We start from the raw sequence: 21,105 nt of genomic DNA on the forward strand, positions 1-21,105 counted from the left end.
TCCCACGAACCCTTGTCATCTTCTTTTTAGATGGGCATGGCTTCATTTCAAACCGCTCAATGTTGATTAACGTTCCTTTTATTTGAGGCATGAAGGACATGAAATGAAGTTGAAATTTATGACACCAAGACAAGCCACTAAGGATCAACATAGGCTGAAGGAGAAAATAGAAAAAGATAGAAATATAAACTGCAGAAAGAAGGGAAACTGAAGAAAAAGAAAAGGAAGAAAAGATAAAGATGATGGAAAAAAAAGTAGAGAAACAAGGTGTTTAATCGAAGGCCACCCATGTTTTGTTGCATTCGTTTACGAAAGCGACAACAATGTTGTAAGCCAAAGATTGGTGGAGAAAGTTCAGTTACCAACAAGCTTTCATCTGAATCAAGCAAGGATCAAATTCAGTACAGGACAATGTGTGAAAGAAGTATTATGTGATATTGCTCCCACGAAATCTTGTCATCTTCTTTTTAGATGGGCATGGCTTCATTTTAAAACGCTCAATCTTGATTAACGTTCCCTTTATTTGAGGCATGAGGGACTTGAAATGAAGTTGAAATTTATGACACCAAGACAAGCCATAAAGGATCAACATAGGCTGAAGGAGAAAATAGAAAAAGAAAGAAATATAAACTGCAGAAGGAAAGGAAATTGAAGAAAAAGAAAAGGAAAAAAAGAAAGTTGAGAAACAAGGTGTTTAATCGAAGGCCACCCATGTTTAGTTGCATTCGTTTACGAAAGCGACAACAATATTGTAAGCCAAAGATTGGTGGAGAAAGTTCAGTTACCAACAAGCTTTCATCCGAATCAAGCAAGGATCAAATTCAGTACAGGACAATGGGTGAAAGAAGTATTATATGATATTGCTCCCACAAACTCTTCTCATCTTCTTTTTAGATGGGCATGACTTCATTTTAAAACGCTCGATCTTGATTAACGTTCCCTTTATTTGAGGCATGGGGGACATGAAATGAAGTTGAAATTTATGACACCAAGACAAGCCAGTAAGGATCAACATAGGCTGAAGGAGAAAATAGAAAAAGAAAGAAATATAAACTGCAGAAGGAAGGGAAATTAGAGAAAAAGAAAAGGAAGAAAAGATAAAGATGATGGAAAAGAAACTAGAGAAACAAGGTGTTTAATCGAAGGCCACACATGTTTAGTTGCATTCATTTACGAAAGCCACAACAATGTTGTAAGCCAAAGATTGGTGGAGAAGGTTCAATTACCAACAAGCTTTCATCCGAATCTACCAAGGATCAAATTCAGTACAGGACAATGTGTGAAAGAAGTATTATGTGATATTGCTCCCACGAACTTTTGTCATCTTCTTTTTAGATGGGCATGGCTTCATTTTAAAACGCTCAATCTTGATTAACGTTCCCTTTATTTGAGGCATGAGGGACATGAAATGAAGTTGAAATTTATGACACCAAGACAAGCCAGCAAGGATAAACATAGGCTGAAGGAGAAAATAGAAAAAGAAAGAATCGAAAAAGAAGAAATATAAACTACAGAAGGAAGGGAAATTGAAGAAAAAGAAAAGGAAGTAAAGAAAAAGATGATGGAAAAGGTAGTAGAAAAGCAAGGTGTTTAATCGAAGGCCACCCATATTTAGTTGCATTCATTTACGAAAGCGACAACAATGTTGTAAGCCAAAGATTGGTGGAGAAAGTTCAGTTGCCAACAAGCTTTCATCTGAAACAAGCAAGGATCAAATTCAGTACAGGACAATGTGTGAAAGAAGTATTATGTGATATTGCTACCACAAACTCTTGTCATCTTCTTTTTAGATGGGCAAGACTTCATTTTGAAACGCTCAATCTTGATTAACGTTCCGTTTATTTGAGGCATGAGGTACATGAATTGAAGTTGAAATTTATGACACCAAGACAAGCCAAGAAGGATCAACACACATTGAAGGAGAAAATAGAAAAATAAAGAATAGAAAAAGAAGAAATATAAACTGCAGAAGGAAGGAAAATTGAAGAAAAAGAAAAGGAATTAAAGAAAAAGATGATGGAAAAGTTAGTAGAAAAGCAAGGTGTTTAATCGAAGGGCCCCCATGTTTAGTTGCATTCGTTTACGAAAGCGACAACAATGTTGTAAGCCAAAGATTGGTGGAGAAAGTTCAGTTACCAACAAGCTTTCATCCGAATCAAGCAAGGATCAAATTCAGTACAGGACAATGGGTGAAAGAAGTATTATATGATATTGCTCCCACAAACTCTTGTCATCTTCTTTTTAGATGGGCATGACTTCATTTTAAAACGCTCGATCTTGATTAACGTTCCCTTTATTTGAGGCATGGGGGACATGAAATGAAGTTGAAATTTATGACACCAAGACAAGCCAGTAAAGATCAACATACGCTGAAGGAGAAAATAGAAAAAGAAAGAATAGAAAAAGAAGAAATATAAACTGGAGAAGGAAGGGAAATTGAAGAAAAAGAAAAGGAAGTAAAGAAAAAGATGATGCAAAAGGTAGTAGAAAAGCAAGGTGTTTAATCGAAGGCCACCCATGTTTAGTTTCATTCGTTTACGAAAGCGAGAACAATGTTGTAAGCCAAAGATTGGTGGAGAAAGTTCAGTTACCAACAAGCTTTCATCTGAATCAAGCAAGGATTAAATTCAGTACAGGACAATGTGTGAAAGAAATATTATGTGATATTGCTCCCACGAACCCTTGTCATCTTCTTTTTAGATGGGCATGGCTTCATTTCAAACCGCTCAATGTTGATTAACGTTCCTTTTATTTGAGGCATGAAGGACATGAAATGAAGTTGAAATTTATGACACCAAGACAAGCCACTAAGGATCAACATAGGCTGAAGGAGAAAATAGAAAAAGATAGAAATATAAACTGCAGAAAGAAGGGAAACTGAAGAAAAAGAAAAGGAAGAAAAGATAAAGATGATGGAAAAAAAAGTAGAGAAACAAGGTGTTTAATCGAAGGCCACCCATGTTTTGTTGCATTCGTTTACGAAAGCGACAACAATGTTGTAAGCCAAAGATTGGTGGACAAAGTTCAGTTACCAACAAGCTTTCATCTGAATCAAGCAAGGATCAAATTCAGTACAGGACAATGTGTGAAAGAAGTATTATGTGATATTGCTCCCACGAAATCTTGTCATCTTCTTTTTAGATGGGCATGGCTTCATTTTAAAACGCTCAATCTTGATTAACGTTCCCTTTATTTGAGGCATGAGGGACTTGAAATGAAGTTGAAATTTATGACACCAAGACAAGCCATAAAGGATCAACATAGGCTGAAGGAGAAAATAGAAAAAGAAAGAAATATAAACTGCAGAAGGAAAGGAAATTGAAGAAAAAGAAAAGGAAAAAAAGAAAGTTGAGAAACAAGGTGTTTAATCGAAGGCCACCCATGTTTAGTTGCATTCGTTTACGAAAGCGACAACAATATTGTAAGCCAAAGATTGGTGGAGAAAGTTCAGTTACCAACAAGCTTTCATCCGAATCAAGCAAGGATCAAATTCAGTACAGGATAATGTGTGAAAGAAGTATTATGTGATATTGCTCCCACGAACTCTTGTCATCCTCTTTTTAGATGGGCATGGCTTCATTTTAAGACGCTCAATCTTGATTAACGTTCCCTTTATTTGAGGCATGAGGGACATGAAATGAAGTTGAAATTTATGACACCAAGACAAGCCACTAAGGATCAACATAGGCTGAAGGAGAAAATAGAAAAAGAAAGAAATATAAACTGCAGAAGGAAGGGAAATTGAAGAAAAAGAAAAGGAAGAAAAGATAAAGATGATGGAAAAAAAGTAGAGAAACAAGGTGTTTAATCAAAGGCCACCCATGTTTTGTTGCATTCGTTTACGAAAGCGACAACAATGTTGTCAGCCAAAGATTGGTGGAGAAGGTTCAGTTATCAACAAGCTTTCATCCCAATCAAGCAAGGATCAAATTCAGTACAGGACAATGTGTGAAAGAAGTATTATGTGATATTACTCCCACGAACTCTTGTCATCTTCTTTTTAGATGGGCATGACTTCATTTTAAAACGCTCGATCTTGATTAACGTTCCCTTTATTTGAGGCATGAGGGACATGAAATGAAGTTGAAATTTATGACACCAAGACTAGCCAGTAAGGATCAACATAGGCTGAAGGAGAAAATAGAAAAAGAAAGAAATATAAACTGCAGAAGGAAGGGAAATTGAAGAAAAAGAAAAGGAAGAAAAGATAAAGATGATGGAAAAGTAAGTAGAGAAACAAGGTGTTTAATCGAAGGCCACACATGTTTAGTTGCATTCATTTACGAAAGCGACAACAATGTTGTAAGCCAAAGATTGGTGGAGAAAGTTCGGTTACCAACAAGCATTCATCTGAATCAAGCAAGGATCAAATTCAGTACAGGACAATGTGTGAAAGAAGTATTATGTGATATTGCTCCCACGAAATCTTGTCATCTTCTTTTTAGATGGGCATGGCTTCATTTTAAAACGCTCAATCTTGATTAACGTTCCCTTTATTTAAGGCACGAGGGACATGAAATGAAGTTGAAATTTATGACACCAAGACAAGGCACTAAGGATCAACATAGGCTGAAGGAGAAAATAGAAAAAGAAAGAAATATAAACTGCAGAAATTTGGGAAATTGAAGAAAAAGAAAAGGTAGAAAAGATAAAGATGATGGAAAAAAAGTAGAGAAACAAGGTGTTTAATCGAAGGCCACCCATGTTTAGTTGCATTCGTTTACGAAAGCGACAACAATGTTGTAAGCCAAAGATTGGTGGAGAAAGTTCAGTTACCAACAAGCTTTCATCCGAATCAAGCAAGGATCAAATTCAGTACAGGACAATGGGTGAAAGAAGTATTATATGATATTGCTCCCACAAACTCTTGTCATCTTCTTTTTAGATGGGCATGACTTCATTTTAAAACGCTCGATCTTGATTAACGTTCCCTTTATTTGAGGCATGGGGGACATGAAATGAAGTTGAAATTTATGACACCAAGACAAGCCAGTAAAGATCAACATACGCTGAAGGAGAAAATAGAAAAAGAAAGAATAGAAAAAGAAGAAATATAAACTAGAGAAGGAAGGGAAATTGAAGAAAAAGAAAAGGAAGTAAAGAAAAAGATGATGCAAAAGGTAGTAGAAAAGCAAGGTGTTTAATCGAAGGCCACCCATGTTTAGTTTCATTCGTTTACGAAAGCGACAACAATGTTGTAAGCGAAAGATTGGTGGGGAAAGTTCAGTTACCAACAACCTTTCATCTGAATCAAGCAAGGATCAAATTCCGTACAGGACAATGTGTGAAAAATGTATTATGTGATACTGCAACCACGAACTCTTGTCATCGTCTTTTGAGATGGGCATGACTTCATTTTAAAACGCTCAATCTTGATTAACGTTCCCTTTATTTGAGGCATGAGGGACATGAAATGAAATTGAAATTTATGACACCAAGACAACCACTAAGGATCAATATAGGCTGAAGGAGAAAATAGAAAAAGAAAGAAATATAAACTGCAGAAGGAAGGGAAATTGAAGAAAAAGAAAAGGAAGAGAAGATAAAGATGATGGAAAAGAAAGTAGAGAAACAAGGTGTTTAATCGAAGGTCACCCATGTTTAGTTGCATTCGTTTACGAAAGCGAGAACAATGTTGTAAGCCAAAGATTGGTGGAAAAGTTCAGTTACCAACAAGCTTTCATCCGAATCAAGCAAGGATCAAATTCCGTACAGGACAATGTGTGAAAGAAGTATTATGTGATATTGCTCCCACGAAATCTTGTCATCTTCTTTTTAGATGGGCATGGCTTCATTTTAAAACGCTCAATCTTGATTAACGTTTCCTTTATTTGAGGCATGAGGGACATGAAATGAAGTTGAAATTTATGACACCAAGACAAGCCAGTAAGGATAAACATAGGCTGAAGGAGAAAATAGAAAAAGAAAGAATAGAAAAAGAAGAAATATAAACTACAGAAGGAAGGGAAATTGAAGAAAAAGAAAAGGAAGTAAAGAAAAAGATGATGGAAAAGTTAGTAGAAAAGCAAGGTGTTTAATCGAAGGGCCCCCATGTTTAGTTGCATTCGTTTATGAAAGCGACAACAATGATGTAAGCCAAAGATCGGTGGAGAAACTCAAGTTACCAACAAGCTTTCATCCGAATCAAGCAAGGATCAAATTCAGTACAGGACAATGTGTGAAAGAAGTTTTATGTGATATTGCTCCCACGAACTCTTGTCATCTTCTTTTTAGATGGGCATGGCGTCATTTTAAAACGCTCAATCTTGATTAACGTTCCCTTTATTTGAGGCATGAGGGACATGAAATGAAGTTGAAATTTATGACACCAAGACAAGCCAGTAAGGATCAACATAGGCTGAAGGAGAAAATAGAAAAAGAAAGAAATATAAACTACAGAAGGAAGGGAAATTGAAAAAAAAGAAAAGGAAGAAAAGATAAAGATGATCGAAAAGAAAGTAGAGAAACAAGGTGTTTAATCGAAGGCCACACATGTTTAGTTGCATTCGTTTACGAAAGCGACAACAATGTTGTCAGCCAAAGATTGGTGGAGAAGGTTCAGTTACCAACAAGCTTTCATCCGAATCAAGCAAGGATCAAATTCAGTACAGGACAATGTGTGAAAGAAGTATTATGTGATATTACTCCCACAAACTCTTGTCATCTTCTTTTTAGATGGGCATGGCTTCATTTTAAAACGCTCAATCTTGATTAACGTTCCCTTTATTTGAGGCATGAGGGACATGAAATGAAGTTGAAATTTATGACACCAAGACTAGCCAGTAAGGATCAACATAGGCTGAAGGAGAAAATAGAAAAAGAAAGAAATATAAACTGCAGAAGGAAGAGAAATTGAAGAAAAAGAAAAGGAAGAAAAGATAAAGATGATGGAAAAGAAAGTAGAGAAACAAGGTGTTTAATCAAAGGCCACACATGTTTAGTTGCATTCGTTTACGAAAGCGACAACATTGTTGTAAGCCAAAGATTGGTGGAGAAAGTTCAGTTACCAACAAGCTTTCATCCGAATCAAGCAAGGATCAAATTCAGTACAGGACAATGGGTGAAAGAAGTATTATATGATATTGCTCCCACAAACTCTTGTCATCTTCTTTTTAGATGGGCATGGCTTCATTTTAAAACGCTCAATCTTGATTAACGTTCCCTTTATTTGAGGCATGAGGGACATGAAATGAAGTTGAAATTTATGACACCAAGACAAGCCAGTAAGGATAAACATAGGCTGAAGGAGAATATAGAAAAAGAAAGAAATATAAACTGCAGAAGGAAGGGAAATTGGAGAAAAAGAAAAGGAAGAAATGATAAAGATGATGGAAAAGTAAGTAGAGAAACAAGGTGTTTAATCGAAGGCCACACATGTTTAGTTGCATTCATTTACGAAAGCGACAACAATGTTGTAAGCCAAAGATTGGTGGAGAAAGTTCGGTTGCCAACAAGCTTTCATCTGAAACAAGCAAGGATCAAATTCAGTACAGGATAATGTGTGAAAGAAGTATTATGTGATATTGCTCCCACAAACTCTTGTCATCTTCTTTTTAGATGGGCAACACTTCATTTTAAAACGCTCAATCTTGATTAACGTTCCCTTTTTCTGAGGCATGAGGGACATGAAATGAAGTTGAAATTTATGACACCAAGACAAGCCAAGAAGGATCAACACACGTTGAAGGAGAAAATAGAAAAAGAAAGAATAGAAAAAGAAGAAATAAAAACTGCAGAAGGAAGGGAAATAGAAGAAAAAGAAAAGGAAGTAAAGAAAAAGATGATGGAAAAGGTAGTAGAAAAGCAAGGTGTTTAATCGAAGGCCCCCCATGTTTAGTTGCATTCGTTTACGAAAGCAAGAACAATGTTGTAAGCCAAAGATTGGTGGAGAAACTCAAGTTACCAACAAGCTTTCATCCAAATCAAGCAAGGATCAAATTCAGTACAGGACAATGTGTGAAAGAAGTATTATGTGATATTGCTCCCACAAACTCTTGTCATATTCTTTTTAGATAGGCAAGACTTCATTTTAAAACGCTCAATCTTGATTAACGTTACCTTTTTCTGAGGCATGAGGGACATGAAATGAGGTTGAAATTTATGACACCAAGACAAGCCAAGAAGGATCAACAGACGTTAAAGGAGAAAATAGAAAAAGAAAGAATAGAAAAAGAAGAAATAAAAACTGCAGAAGGAAGGGAAATTGAAGAAAAAGAAAAGGAAGTAAAGAAAAAGATGATGGAAAAGGTAGTAGAAAAGCAAGGTGTTTAATCGAAGGCCCCCCATGTATAGTTGCATTCGTTTACGAAAGCGAGAACAATGTTGTAAGCCAAAGATTGGTGGAGAAACTGAAGTTACGAACAAGCTTTCATCGGAATCAAGCAAGGATCAAATTCAGTACAGCACAATGTGTGAAAGAAGTATTATGTGATATTGCTCCCACAAACTCTTGTCATCTTCTTTTTAGATGGGCAAGACTTCATTTTAAAACGCTCAATCTTGATTAACGTTCCCTTTTTCTGAGGCATGAGGGACATGAAATGAAGTTGAAATTTATGACACCAAGACAAGCCAAGAAGGATCAACACACGTTAAAGGAGAAAATAGAAAAAGAAAGAATAGAAAAAGAAGAAATAAAAACTGCAGAAGGAAGGGAAATTGAAGAAAAAGAAAAGGAAGTAAAGAAAAAGATGATGGAAAAGGTAGTAGAAAAGCAAGGTGTTTAATCGAAGGCCCCCCATGTTTAGTTGCATTCGTTTACGAAAGCGAGAACAATGTTGTAAGCCAAAGATTGGTGGAGAAACTCAAGTTACGAACAAGCTTTCATCGGAATCAAGCAAGGATCAAATTCAGTACAGGACAATGTGTGAAAGAAGTATTATGTGATATTGCTCCCACAAACTCTTGTCATCTTCTTTTTAGATGGGCAAGACTTCATTTTAAAACGCTCAATCTTAATTAACGTTTCCTTTTTCTGAGGCATGAGGGACATGAAATGAGGTTGAAATTTATGACACCAAGACAAGCCAAGAAGGATCAACACACGTTAAAGGAGAAAATAGAAACTGAAAGAATAGAAAAAGAAGAAATAAAAACTGCAGAAGGAAGGGAAATTGAAGAAAAAGAAAAGGAAGTAAAGAAAAAGATGATGGAAAAGGTAGTAGAAAAGCAAGGTGTTTAATCGAAGGCCCCCCATGTTTAGTTGCATTCGTTTACGAAAGCGAGAACAATGTTGTAAGCCAAAGATTGGTGGAGAAAGTTCAGTTACCAACAAGCTTTCATCCGAATCAAGCAAGGATCAAATTCAGTACAGGACAACGTGTGTAAGAAGTATTATGTGATATTGCTCCAACAAACTCTTGTCATCTTCTTTTTAGATGGGCATGACTTCATTTTAAAACGCTCAATCTTGATTAACGTTCCCTTTATTTTAGGCATGAGGGACATGAAATGAAGTTGAAATTTATGACACCAAGACAAGCCAAGAAGGATCAACACACGTTGAAGGAGAAAATAGAAAAAGAAAGAATAGAAAAAGAAGAAATAAAAGCTTCAGAAGGAAGGAAAATTGAAGAAAAAGAAAAGGAAGTAAAGAGAAAGATGATGGAAAAGGTAGTAGAAAAGCAAGGTGTTTAATCGAAGGCCCCCCATGTTTAGTTGCATTCGTTTATGAAAGCGAGAACAATGTTGTAAGCCAAAGATTGGTGGAGAAAGTTCAGTTACCAACAAGCTTTCATCCGAATCAAGCAAGGATCAAATTCAGTACAGGACAACGTGTGTAAGAAGTATTATGTGATATTGCTCCAACAAACTCTTGTCATCTTCTTTTTAGATGGGCAAGACTTCATTTTAAAACGCTCAATCTTGATTAACGTTCCCTTTATTTGAGGCATGAGGGACATGAAATGAAGTTGAAATTTATGACACCAAGACAAGCCAAGAAGGATCAACACACGTTGAAGGAGAGAATAGAAAAAGAAAGAATAGAAAAAGAAGAAATATAAACTGCAGAAGGAAGGGAAATTGAAGAAAAAGAAAAGGAAGTAAAGAAAAAGATGATGGAAAAGGTAGTAGAAAAGCAAGGTGTTTAATCGAAGGCCACACATGTTTAGTTACATTCGTTTACGAAAGCGAGAACAATGTTGTAAGCCAAAGATTGGTGGAGAAACTCAAGTTACCAACAAGCTTTCATCCAAATCAAGCAAGGATCAAATTCAGTACAGGACAATGTATGAAGGAAGTATTATGTGATATTGCTCCCACAAACTCTTGCCATCTTCTTTTTAGATGGGCATGGCTTCATTTTAAAACGCTCAATCTTGATTAACGTTCCCTTTATTTGAGGCATGAGGGACATGAAATGAAGTTGAAATTTATGACACCAAGACAAGCCAGTAAGGATAAACATAGGCTGAAGGAGAATATAGAAAAAGAAAGAAATATAAACTGCAGAAGGAAGGGAAATTGGAGAAAAAGAAAAGGAAGAAAAGATAAAGATGATGGAAAAGTAAGTAGAGAAACAAGGTGTTTAATCGAAGGCCACACATGTTTAGTTGCATTCATTTACGAAAGCGACAACAATGTTGTAAGCCAAAGATTGGTGGAGAAAGTTCGGTTGCCAACAAGCTTTCATCTGAAACAAGCAAGGATCAAATTCAGTACAGGATAATGTGTGAAAGAAGTATTATGTGATATTGCTCCCACAAACTCTTGTCATCTTCTTTTTAGATGGGCAAGACTTCATTTTAAAACGCTCAATCTTGATTAACGTTCCCTTTTTCTGAGGCATGAGGGACATGAAATGAAGTTGAAATTTATGACACCAAGACAAGCCAAGAAGGATCAACACACGTTGAAGGAGAAAATAGAAAAAGAAAGAATAGAAAAAGAAGAAATAAAAACTGCAGAAGGAAGGGAAATAGAAGAAAAAGAAAAGGAAGTAAAGAAAAAGATGATGGAAAAGGTAGTAGAAAAGCAAGGTGTTTAATCGAAGGCCCCCCATGTTTAGTTGCATTCGTTTACGAAAGCAAGAACAATGTTGTAAGCCAAAGATTGGTGGAGAAACTCAAGTTACCAACAAGCTTTCATCCAAATCAAGCAAGGATCAAATTCAGTACAGGACAATGTGTGAAAGAAGTATTATGTGATATTGCTCCCACAAACTCTTGTCATATTCTTTTTAGATAGGCAAGACTTCATTTTAAAACGCTCAATCTTGATTAACGTTACCTTTTTCTGAGGCATGAGGGACATGAAATGAGGTTGAAATTTATGACACCAAGACAAGCCAAGAAGGATCAACAGACGTTAAAGGAGAAAATAGAAAAAGAAAGAATAGAAAAAGAAGAAATAAAAACTGCAGAAGGAAGGGAAATTGAAGAAAAAGAAAAGGAAGTAAAGAAAAAGATGATGGAAAAGGTAGTAGAAAAGCAAGGTGTTTAATCGAAGGCCCCCCATGTATAGTTGCATTCGTTTACGAAAGCGAGAACAATGTTGTAAGCCAAAGATTGGTGGAGAAACTGAAGTTACGAACAAGCTTTCATCGGAATCAAGCAAGGATCAAATTCAGTACAGCACAATGTGTGAAAGAAGTATTATGTGATATTGCTCCCACAAACTCTTGTCATCTTCTTTTTAGATGGGTAAGACTTCATTTTAAAACGCTCAATCTTGATTAACGTTCCCTTTTTCTGAGGCATGAGGGACATGAAATGAAGTTGAAATTTATGACACCAAGACAAGCCAAGAAGGATCAACACACGTTAAAGGAGAAAATAGAAAAAGAAAGAATAGAAAAAGAAGAAATAAAAACTGCAGAAGGAAGGGAAATTGAAGAAAAAGAAAAGGAAGTAAAGAAAAAGATGATGGAAAAGGTAGTAGAAAAGCAAGGTGTTTAATCGAAGGCCCCCCATGTTTAGTTGCATTCGTTTACGAAAGCGAGAACAATGTTGTAAGCCAAAGATTGGTGGAGAAACTCAAGTTACGAACAAGCTTTCATCGGAATCAAGCAAGGATCAAATTCAGTACAGGACAATGTGTGAAAGAAGTATTATGTGATATTGCTCCCACAAACTCTTGTCATCTTCTTTTTAGATGGGCAAGACTTCATTTTAAAACGCTCAATCTTAATTAACGTTTCCTTTTTCTGAGGCATGAGGGACATGAAATGAGGTTGAAATTTATGACACCAAGACAAGCCAAGAAGGATCAACACACGTTAAAGGAGAAAATAGAAACTGAAAGAATAGAAAAAGAAGAAATAAAAACTGCAGAAGGAAGGGAAATTGAAGAAAAAGAAAAGGAAGTAAAGAAAAAGATGATGGAAAAGGTAGTAGAAAAGCAAGGTGTTTAATCGAAGGCCCCCCATGTTTAGTTGCATTCGTTTACGAAAGCGAGAACAATGTTGTAAGCCAAAGATTGGTGGAGAAAGTTCAGTTACCAACAAGCTTTCATCCGAATCAAGCAAGGATCAAATTCAGTACAGGACAACGTGTGTAAGAAGTATTATGTGATATTGCTCCAACAAACTCTTGTCATCTTCTTTTTAGATGGGCATGACTTCATTTTAAAACGCTCAATCTTGATTAACGTTCCCTTTATTTTAGGCATGAGGGACATGAAATGAAGTTGAAATTTATGACACCAAGACAAGCCAGTAAAGATCAGCATAGGCTGAAGGAGAAAATAGAAAAAGAAAGAATAGAAAAAGAAGAAATAAAAGCTTCAGAAGGAAGGAAAATTGAAGAAAAAGAAAAGGAAGTAAAGAGAAAGATGATGGAAAAGGTAGTAGAAAAGCAAGGTGTTTAATCGAAGGCCCCCCATGTTTAGTTGCATTCGTTTATGAAAGCGAGAACAATGTTGTAAGCCAAAGATTGGTGGAGAAAGTTCAGTTACCAACAAGCTTTCATCCGAATCAAGCAAGGATCAAATTCAGTACAGGACAACGTGTGTAAGAAGTATTATGTGATATTGCTCCAACAAACTCTTGTCATCTTCTTTTTAGATGGGCAAGACTTCATTTTAAAACGCTCAATCTTGATTAACGTTCCCTTTATTTGAGGCATGAGGGACATGAAATGAAGTTGAAATTTATGACACCAAGACAAGCCAAGAAGGATCAACACACGTTGAAGGAGAGAATAGAAAAAGAAAGAATAGAAAAAGAAGAAATATAAACTGCAGAAGGAAGGGAAATTGAAGAAAAAGAAAAGGAAGTAAAGAAAAAGATGATGGAAAAGGTAGTAGAAAAGCAAGGTGTTTAATCGAAGGCCACACATGTTTAGTTACATTCGTTTACGAAAGCGAGAACAATGTTGTAAGCCAAAGATTGGTGGAGAAACTCAAGTTACCAACAAGCTTTCATCCAAATCAAGCAAGGATCAAATTCAGTACAGGACAATGTATGAAGGAAGTATTATGTGATATTGCTCCCACAAACTCTTGCCATCTTCTTTTTAGATGGGCAAGACTTCATTTTAAAATGCTCAATCTTGATTAACGTTCCCTTTATTTGAGGCATGAGGGACATGAAATGAAGTTGAAATTTATGACACCTAGACAAGCCAAGAAGGATCAACACACGTTGAAGGAGAAAATAGAAAAAGAAAGAATAGAAAAAGACGAAATATAAACTGCAGAAGGAAGGGAAATTGAAGAAAAAGAAAAGGAAGTAAAGAAAAAGATGATGGAAAAGGTAGTAGAAAAGCAAGGTGTTTAATCGAAGGCCACACATGTTTAGTTGCATTCGTTTACGAAAGCGAGAACAATGTTGTAAGCCAAAAATCGGTGGAGAAACTCAAGTTACCAACAAGCTTTCATCCAAATCAAGCAAGGATCAAATTCAGTACAGGACAATGTGTGAAGGAAGTATTATGTGGTATTGCTCCCACAAACTCTTGTCATCTTCATTTTAGATGGGCAAGATTTCATTTTAAAACGCTCAATCTTGATTAACGTTCCCTTTATTTGAGGCATGGGGGACATGAAATGAAGTTGAAATTTATGACACCAACACAAGCCAGTAAAGATCAACATAGGATGAAGGAGAAAATAGAAAAAGAAAGAATAGAAAAAGAAGAAATATAAACTTCAGAAGGAAGGGGAATTGAAGAAAAAGAAAAGGAAGTAAAGAAAAAGATGATGGAAAAGGTAGTAGAAAAGCAAGGTGTTTAATCGAAGGCCCCCCATGTTTAGTTGCATTCGTTTACGAAAGCGAGAACAATGTTGTAAGCCAAAGATTGGTGGAGAAAGTTCAGTTACCAACAAGCTTTCATCCGAATCAAGCAAGGATCAAATTCAGTACAGGACAACGTGTGTAAGAAGTATTATGGGATATTGCTCCAACAAACTCTTGTCATCTTCTTTTTAGATGGGCATGACTTCATTTTAAAACGCTCAATCTTGATTAACGTTCCCTTTATTTGAGGCATGAGGGACATGAAATGAAGTTGAAATTTATGACACCAAGACAAGCCAGTAAAGATCAACATAGGCTGAAGGAGAAAATAGAAAAAGAAAGAATAGAAAAAGAAGAAATAAAAGCTTCAGAAGGAAGGAAAATTGAAGAAAAAGCAAAGGAAGTAAAGAGAAAGATGATGGAAAAGGTAGTAGAAAAGCAAGGTATCGAAGGCCACACATGTTTAGTTGCATTCGTTTACGAAAGCGAGAACAATGTTGTAAGCCAAAGATTGGTGGAGAAACTCAAGTTACCAACAAGCTTTCATCCAAATCAAGCAAGGATCAAATTCAGTACAAGAAAATTTGTGAAGGAAGTATTATATGATATTGCTACCACAAACTCTTGTCGTCTTCTTTTTAGATGGGCAAGACTTCATTTTAAAACGCTCAATCTTGATTAACGTTCCCTTTATTTGAGGCATGAGGGACATGAAATGAAGTTGAAATTTATGACACCAAGACAAGCCAAGAAGGATCAACACACGTTGAAGGAGAAAATAGAAAAAGAAAGAATAGAAAAAGAAGAAATATAAACTGCATAAGGAAGGGAAATTGAAGAAAATGAAAAGGAAGTAAAGAAAAAGATGATGGAAAAGGTAGTAGAAAAGCAAGGTGTTTAATCGAAGGCCACACATGTTTAGTTGCATTCGTTTACGAAAGCGAGAACAATGTTGTAAGCCAAAAATCGGTGGAGAAACTCAAGTTACCAACAAGCTTTCATCCAAATCAAGCAAGGATTAAATTCAGTACAGGACAATGTGTGAAGGAAGTATTATGTGGTATTGCTCCCACAAACTCTTGTCATCTTCTTTTTAGATGGGCAAGACTTCATTTTAAAACGCTCAATCTTGATTAACGTTCCCTTTATTTGAGGCATGAGGGTCATGAAATGAAGTTGAAATTTATGACACCAAGACAAGCCAAGAAGGATCAACACACGTTGAAGGAGAAAATAGAAAAAGAAAGAATAGAAAAAGAAGAAATACAAACTGCAGAAGGAAGGGAAATTGAAGAAAAAGAAAAGGAAGTAAAGAGAAAGATGATGGAAAAGGTAGTAGAAAAGCAAGGTGTTTAATCGAAGGCCCCCCATGTTTAGTTGCATTCGTTTACGAAAGCGAGAACAATGTTGTAAGCCAAAGATTGGTGGAGAAAGTTCAGTTACCAACAAGCTTTCATCCGAATCAAGCAAGGATCAAATTCAGTACAGGACAATGTGTGAAAGAAGTATTATGTGATATTGCTCCCACAAACTCTTGTCATCTTCTTTTTAGATGGGCAAGACTTCATTTTAAAACGCTCAATCTTGATTAACGTTCCCTTTATTTGAGGCATGAGGGACATGAAATGACGTTGAAATTTATGACACCAAGACAAGCCAAGAAGGATCAACACACGTTGAAGGAGAAAATAGAAAAAGAAAGAATAGAAAAAGAAGAAATACAAACTGAAGAAGGAAGGGAAATTGAAGAAAAAGAAAAGGAAGTAAAGAAAAAGATGATGGAAAAGGTAGTAGAAAAGCAAGGTGTTTAATCGAAGGCCACACATGTTTAGTTGCATTCGTTTACGAAAGCGAGAACAATGTTGTAAGCCAAAGATTGGTGGAGAAACTCAAGTTACGAACAAGCTTTCATCTAAATCAAGCAAGGATCAAATTCAGTACAGGACAATGTGTGAAGGAAGTATTATGTGATATTGCTCCCACAAACTCTTGTCATCTTCTTTTTAGATGGGCAAGACTTCATTTTAAAACGCCCAATCTTTATTAACGTTCCCTTTATTTGAGGCATGAGGGACATGAAATGAAGTTGAAATTTATGACACCAAGACAAGCCAAGAAGGATCAACACACGTTGAAGGAGAAAATAGAAAAAGAAAGAATAGAAAAAGAAGAAATATAAACTACAGAAGGAAGGGAAATTGAGGAAAAAGAAAAGGAAGTAAAGAAAAAGATGATGGAAAAGGTAGTAGAAAAGCAAGGTGTTTAATCGAAGGCCACACATGTTTAGTTGCATTCGTTTACGAAAGCGCGAACAATGTTGTAAGCCAAAGATTGGTGGAGAAACTCAAGTTACCAACAAGCTTTCATCCAAATCAAGCAAGGATCAAATTCAGTACAGGACAATGTGTGAAGGAAATATTATGTGATATTGCTCCCACAAACTCTTGTCATCTTCTTTTTAGATGGGCAAGACTTCATTTTAAAACGCTCAATCTTGATTGACGTTCCCTTTGTTTGAGGCATGAGGGACATGAAATGAAGTTGAAATTAATGACACCAAGACAAGCCAAGAAGGATCAACACACGTTGATGGAGAAAATAGAAAAAGAAAGAATAGAAAAAGAAGAAATATAAACTGCAGAAGGAAGGGAAATTGAAGAAAAAGAAAAGGAAGTAAAGAAAAAGATGATGGAAAAGGTAGCAGAAAAGCAAGGTGTTTAATCGAAGGCCCCCCATGTTTAGTTGCATTCGTTTACGAAAGCGAGAACAATGTTGTAAGCCAAAGATTGGTGGAGAAACTCAAGTTACGAACAAGCTTTCATCGGAATCAAGCAAGGATCAAATTCAGTACAGGACAATGTGTGAAAGAAGTATTATGTGATATTGCTCCCACAAACTCTTGTCATCTTCTTTTTAGATAGGCATGACTTCATTTTAAAACGCTAAATCTTGATTAACGTTCCCTTTATTTAAGGCATGAGGGACATGAAATGAAGTTAAAATTTATGACACCAAGACAAGCCAGTAAAGATCAACATAGGCTGAAGGAGAAAATAGAAAAAGAAAGAATAGAAAAAGAACAAATAAAAACTTCAGAAGGAAGGGAAATTGAAGAAAAAGAAAAGGAAGTATAGAAAAAGATGATGGCAAAGGTAGTAGAAAAGCAAGGTGTTTAATCGAAGGCCCCCCATGTTTAGTTGCATTCGTTTACGAAAGCGAGAACAATGTTGTAAGCCAAAGATTGGTGGACAAAGTTCAGTTACCAACAAGCTTTCATCCGAATCAACCAACGATCAAATTCAGCACAGGACAATGTGTGAAAGAAGTGTTATGTGATATTGCTCCCACGAACTCTTGTCATCTTCTTTTTAGATGGGCAAGACTTCATTTTAAAACGCCCAATCTTGATTAACGTTCCCTTTATTTGAGGCATGAGGGACATGAAATGAAGTTGAAATTTATGACACCAAGACAAGCCAAGAAGGATCAACACACGTTGAAGGAGAAAATAGAAAAAGAAAGAATAGAAAAAGAAGAAATATAAACTACAGAAGGAAGGGAAATTGAGGAAAAAGAAAAGGAAGTAAAGAAAAAGATGATGGAAAAGGTAGTAGAAAAGCAAGGTGTTTAATCGAAGGCCACACATGTTTAGTTGCATTCGTTTACGAAAGCGCGAACAATGTTGTAAGCCAAAGATTGGTGGAGAAACTCAAGTTACCAACAAGCTTTCATCCAAATCAAGCAAGGATCAAATTCAGTACAGGACAATGTGTGAAGGAAATATTATGTGATATTGCTCCCACAAACTCTTGTCATCTTCTTTTTAGATGGGCAAGACTTCATTTTAAAACGCTAAATCTTGATTAACGTTCCCTTTATTTGAGGCATGAGGGACATGAAATGAAGTTGAAATTAATGACACCAAGACAAGCCAAGAAGGATCAACACACGTTGATGGAGAAAATAGAAAAAGAAAGAATAGAAAAAGAAGAAATATAAACTGCAGAAGGAAGGGAAATTGAAGAAAAAGAAAAGGAAGTAAAGAAAAAGATGATGGAAAAGGTAGCAGAAAAGCAAGGTGTTTAATCGAAGGCCCCCCATGTTTAGTTGCATTCGTTTACGAAAGCGAGAACAATGTTGTAAGCCAAAGATTGGTGGAGAAACTCAAGTTACGAACAAGCTTTCATCGGAATCAAGCAAGGATCAAATTCAGTACAGGACAATGTGTGAAAGAAGTATTATGTGATATTGCTCCCACAAACTCTTGTCATCTTGTTTTTAGATGGGCATGACTTCATTTTAAAACGCTAAATCTTGATTAACGTTCCCTTTATTTAAGGCATGAGGGACATGAAATGAAGTTAAAATTTATGACACCAAGACAAGCCAGTAAAGATCAACGTAGGCTGAAGGAGAAAATAGAAAAAGAAAGAATAGAAAAAGAACAAATAAAAACTTCAGAAGGAAGGGAAATTGAAGAAAAAGAAAAGGAAGTATAGAAAAAGATGATGGCAAAGGTAGTAGAAAAGCAAGGTGTTTAATCGAAGGCCCCCCATGTTTAGTTGCATTCGTTTACGAAAGCGAGAATAATGTTGTAAGCCAAAGATTGGTGGACAAAGTTCAGTTACCAACAAGCTTTCATCCGAATCAACCAACGATCAAATTCAGCACAGGACAATGTGTGAAAGAAGTGTTATGTGATATTGCTCCCACGAACTTTTGTCATCTTGTTTTTAGATGGGCATGGCTTCATTTGAAAACGCTCAATCTTGATTAACGTTCCCTTTATTTGAGGCATGGGGGACATGAAATGAAGTTGAAATTTATGACACCAACACAAGCCAGTAAAGATCAACATAGGATGAAGGAGAAAATAGAAAAAGAAAGAATAGAAAAAGAAGAAATATAAACTGCAGAAGGAAGGGAAATTGAAGAAAAAGAAAAGGAAGTAAAGAAAAAGATGATGGAAAAGGTAGTAGAAAAGCAAGGTGTTTAATCGAAGGCCCCCCATGTTTAGTTGCATTCGTTTACGAAAGCGAGAACAATGTTGTAAGCGAAAGATTGGTGGAGAAAGTTCAGTTACCAACAAGCTTTCATCCGAATCAAGCAAGGATCAAATTCAGTACAGGACAACGTGTGTAAGAAGTATTATGTGATATTGCTCCAACAAACTCTTGTCATCTTCTTTTTAGATGGGCATGACTTCATTTTAAAACGCTCAATCTTGATTAACGTTCCCTTTATTTGAGGCATGAGGGACATGAAATGAAGTTGAAATTTATGACACCAAGACAAGCCAGTAAAGATCAACATAGGCTGAAGGAGAAAATAGAAAAAGAAAGAATAGAAAAAGAAGAAATAAAAGCTTCAGAAGGAAGGAAAATTGAAGAAAAAGAAAAGGAAGTAAAGAGAAAGATGATGGAAAAGGTAGTAGAAAAGCAAGGTGTTTAATCGAAGGCCCCCCATGTTTAGTTGCATTCGTTTACGAAAGCGAGAACAATGTTGTAAGCCAAAGATTGGTGGAGAAAGTTCAGTTACCAACAAGCTTTCATCCGAATCAAGCAAGGATCAAATTCAGTATAGGACAACGTGTGTAAGAAGTATTATGTGATATTGCTCCAACAAACTCTTGTCATCTTCTTTTTAGATGGGCAAGACTTCATTTTAAAACGCTCAATCTTGATTAACGTTCCCTTTATTTGAGGCATGAGGGACATGAAATGAAGTTGAAATTAATGACACCAAGACAAGCCAAGAAGGATCAACACACGTTGATGGAGAAAATAGAAAAAGAAAGAATAGAAAAAGAAGAAATATAAACTGCAGAAGGAAGGGAAATTGAAGAAAAAGAAAAGGAAGTAAAGAAAAAGATGATGGAAAAGGTAGCAGAAAAGCAAGGTGTTTAATTGAAGGCCCCCCATGTTTAGTTGCATTCGTTTACGAAAGCGAGAACAATATTTTAAGCCAAAGATTGGTGGAGAAACTCAAGTTACGAACAAGCTTTCATCGGAATCAAGCAAGGATCAAATTCAGTACAGGACAATGTGTGAAAGAAGTATTATGTGATATTGCTCCCACAAACTCTTGTCATCTTCTTTTTAGATGGGCATGACTTCATTTTAAAACGCTCAATCTTGATTAACGTTCCCTTTATTTAAGGCATGAGGGACATGAAATGAAGTTAAAATTTATGACACCAAGACAAGCCAGTAAAGATCAACATAGGCTGAAGGAGAAAATAGAAAAAGAAAGAATAGAAAAAGAACAAATAAAAACTTCAGAAGGAAGGGAAATTGAAGAAAAAGAAAAGGAAGTATAGAAAAAGATGATGGCAAAGGTAGTAGAAAAGCAAGGTGTTTAATCGAAGGCCCCCCATGTTTAGTTGCATTCGTTTACGAAAGCGAGAACAATGTTGTAAGCCAAAGATTGGTGGACAAAGTTCAGTTACCAACAAGCTTTCATCCGAATCAACCAACGATCAAATTCAGCACAGGACAATGTGTGAAAGAAGTGTTATGTGATATTGCTCCCACGAACTTTTGTCATCTTGTTTTTAGATGGGCATGGCTTCATTTGAAAACGCTCAATCTTGATTAACGTTCCCTTTATTTGAGGCATGGGGGACATGAAATGAAGTTGAAATTTATGACACCAACACAAGCCAGTAAAGATCAACATAGGATGAAGGAGAAAATAGAAAAAGAAAGAATAGAAAAAGAAGAAATATAAACTGCAGAAGGAAGGGAAATTGAAGAAAAAGAAAAGGAAGTAAAGAAAAAGATGATGGAAAAGGTAGTAGAAAAGCAAGGTGTTTAATCGAAGGCCCCCCATGTTTAGTTGCATTCGTTTACGAAAGCGAGAACAATGTTGTAAGCCAAAGATTGGTGGAGAAAGTTCAGTTACCAACAAGCTTTCATCCGAATCAAGCA

Source organism: Vigna unguiculata, chromosome 1 (assembly GCF_037176805.1).
Source record: "Vigna unguiculata cultivar grain cowpea cultivar isolate G323 ecotype 2 chromosome 1, ASM3717680v1, whole genome shotgun sequence".
NCBI lineage: Eukaryota > Viridiplantae > Streptophyta > Magnoliopsida > Fabales > Fabaceae > Vigna > Vigna unguiculata.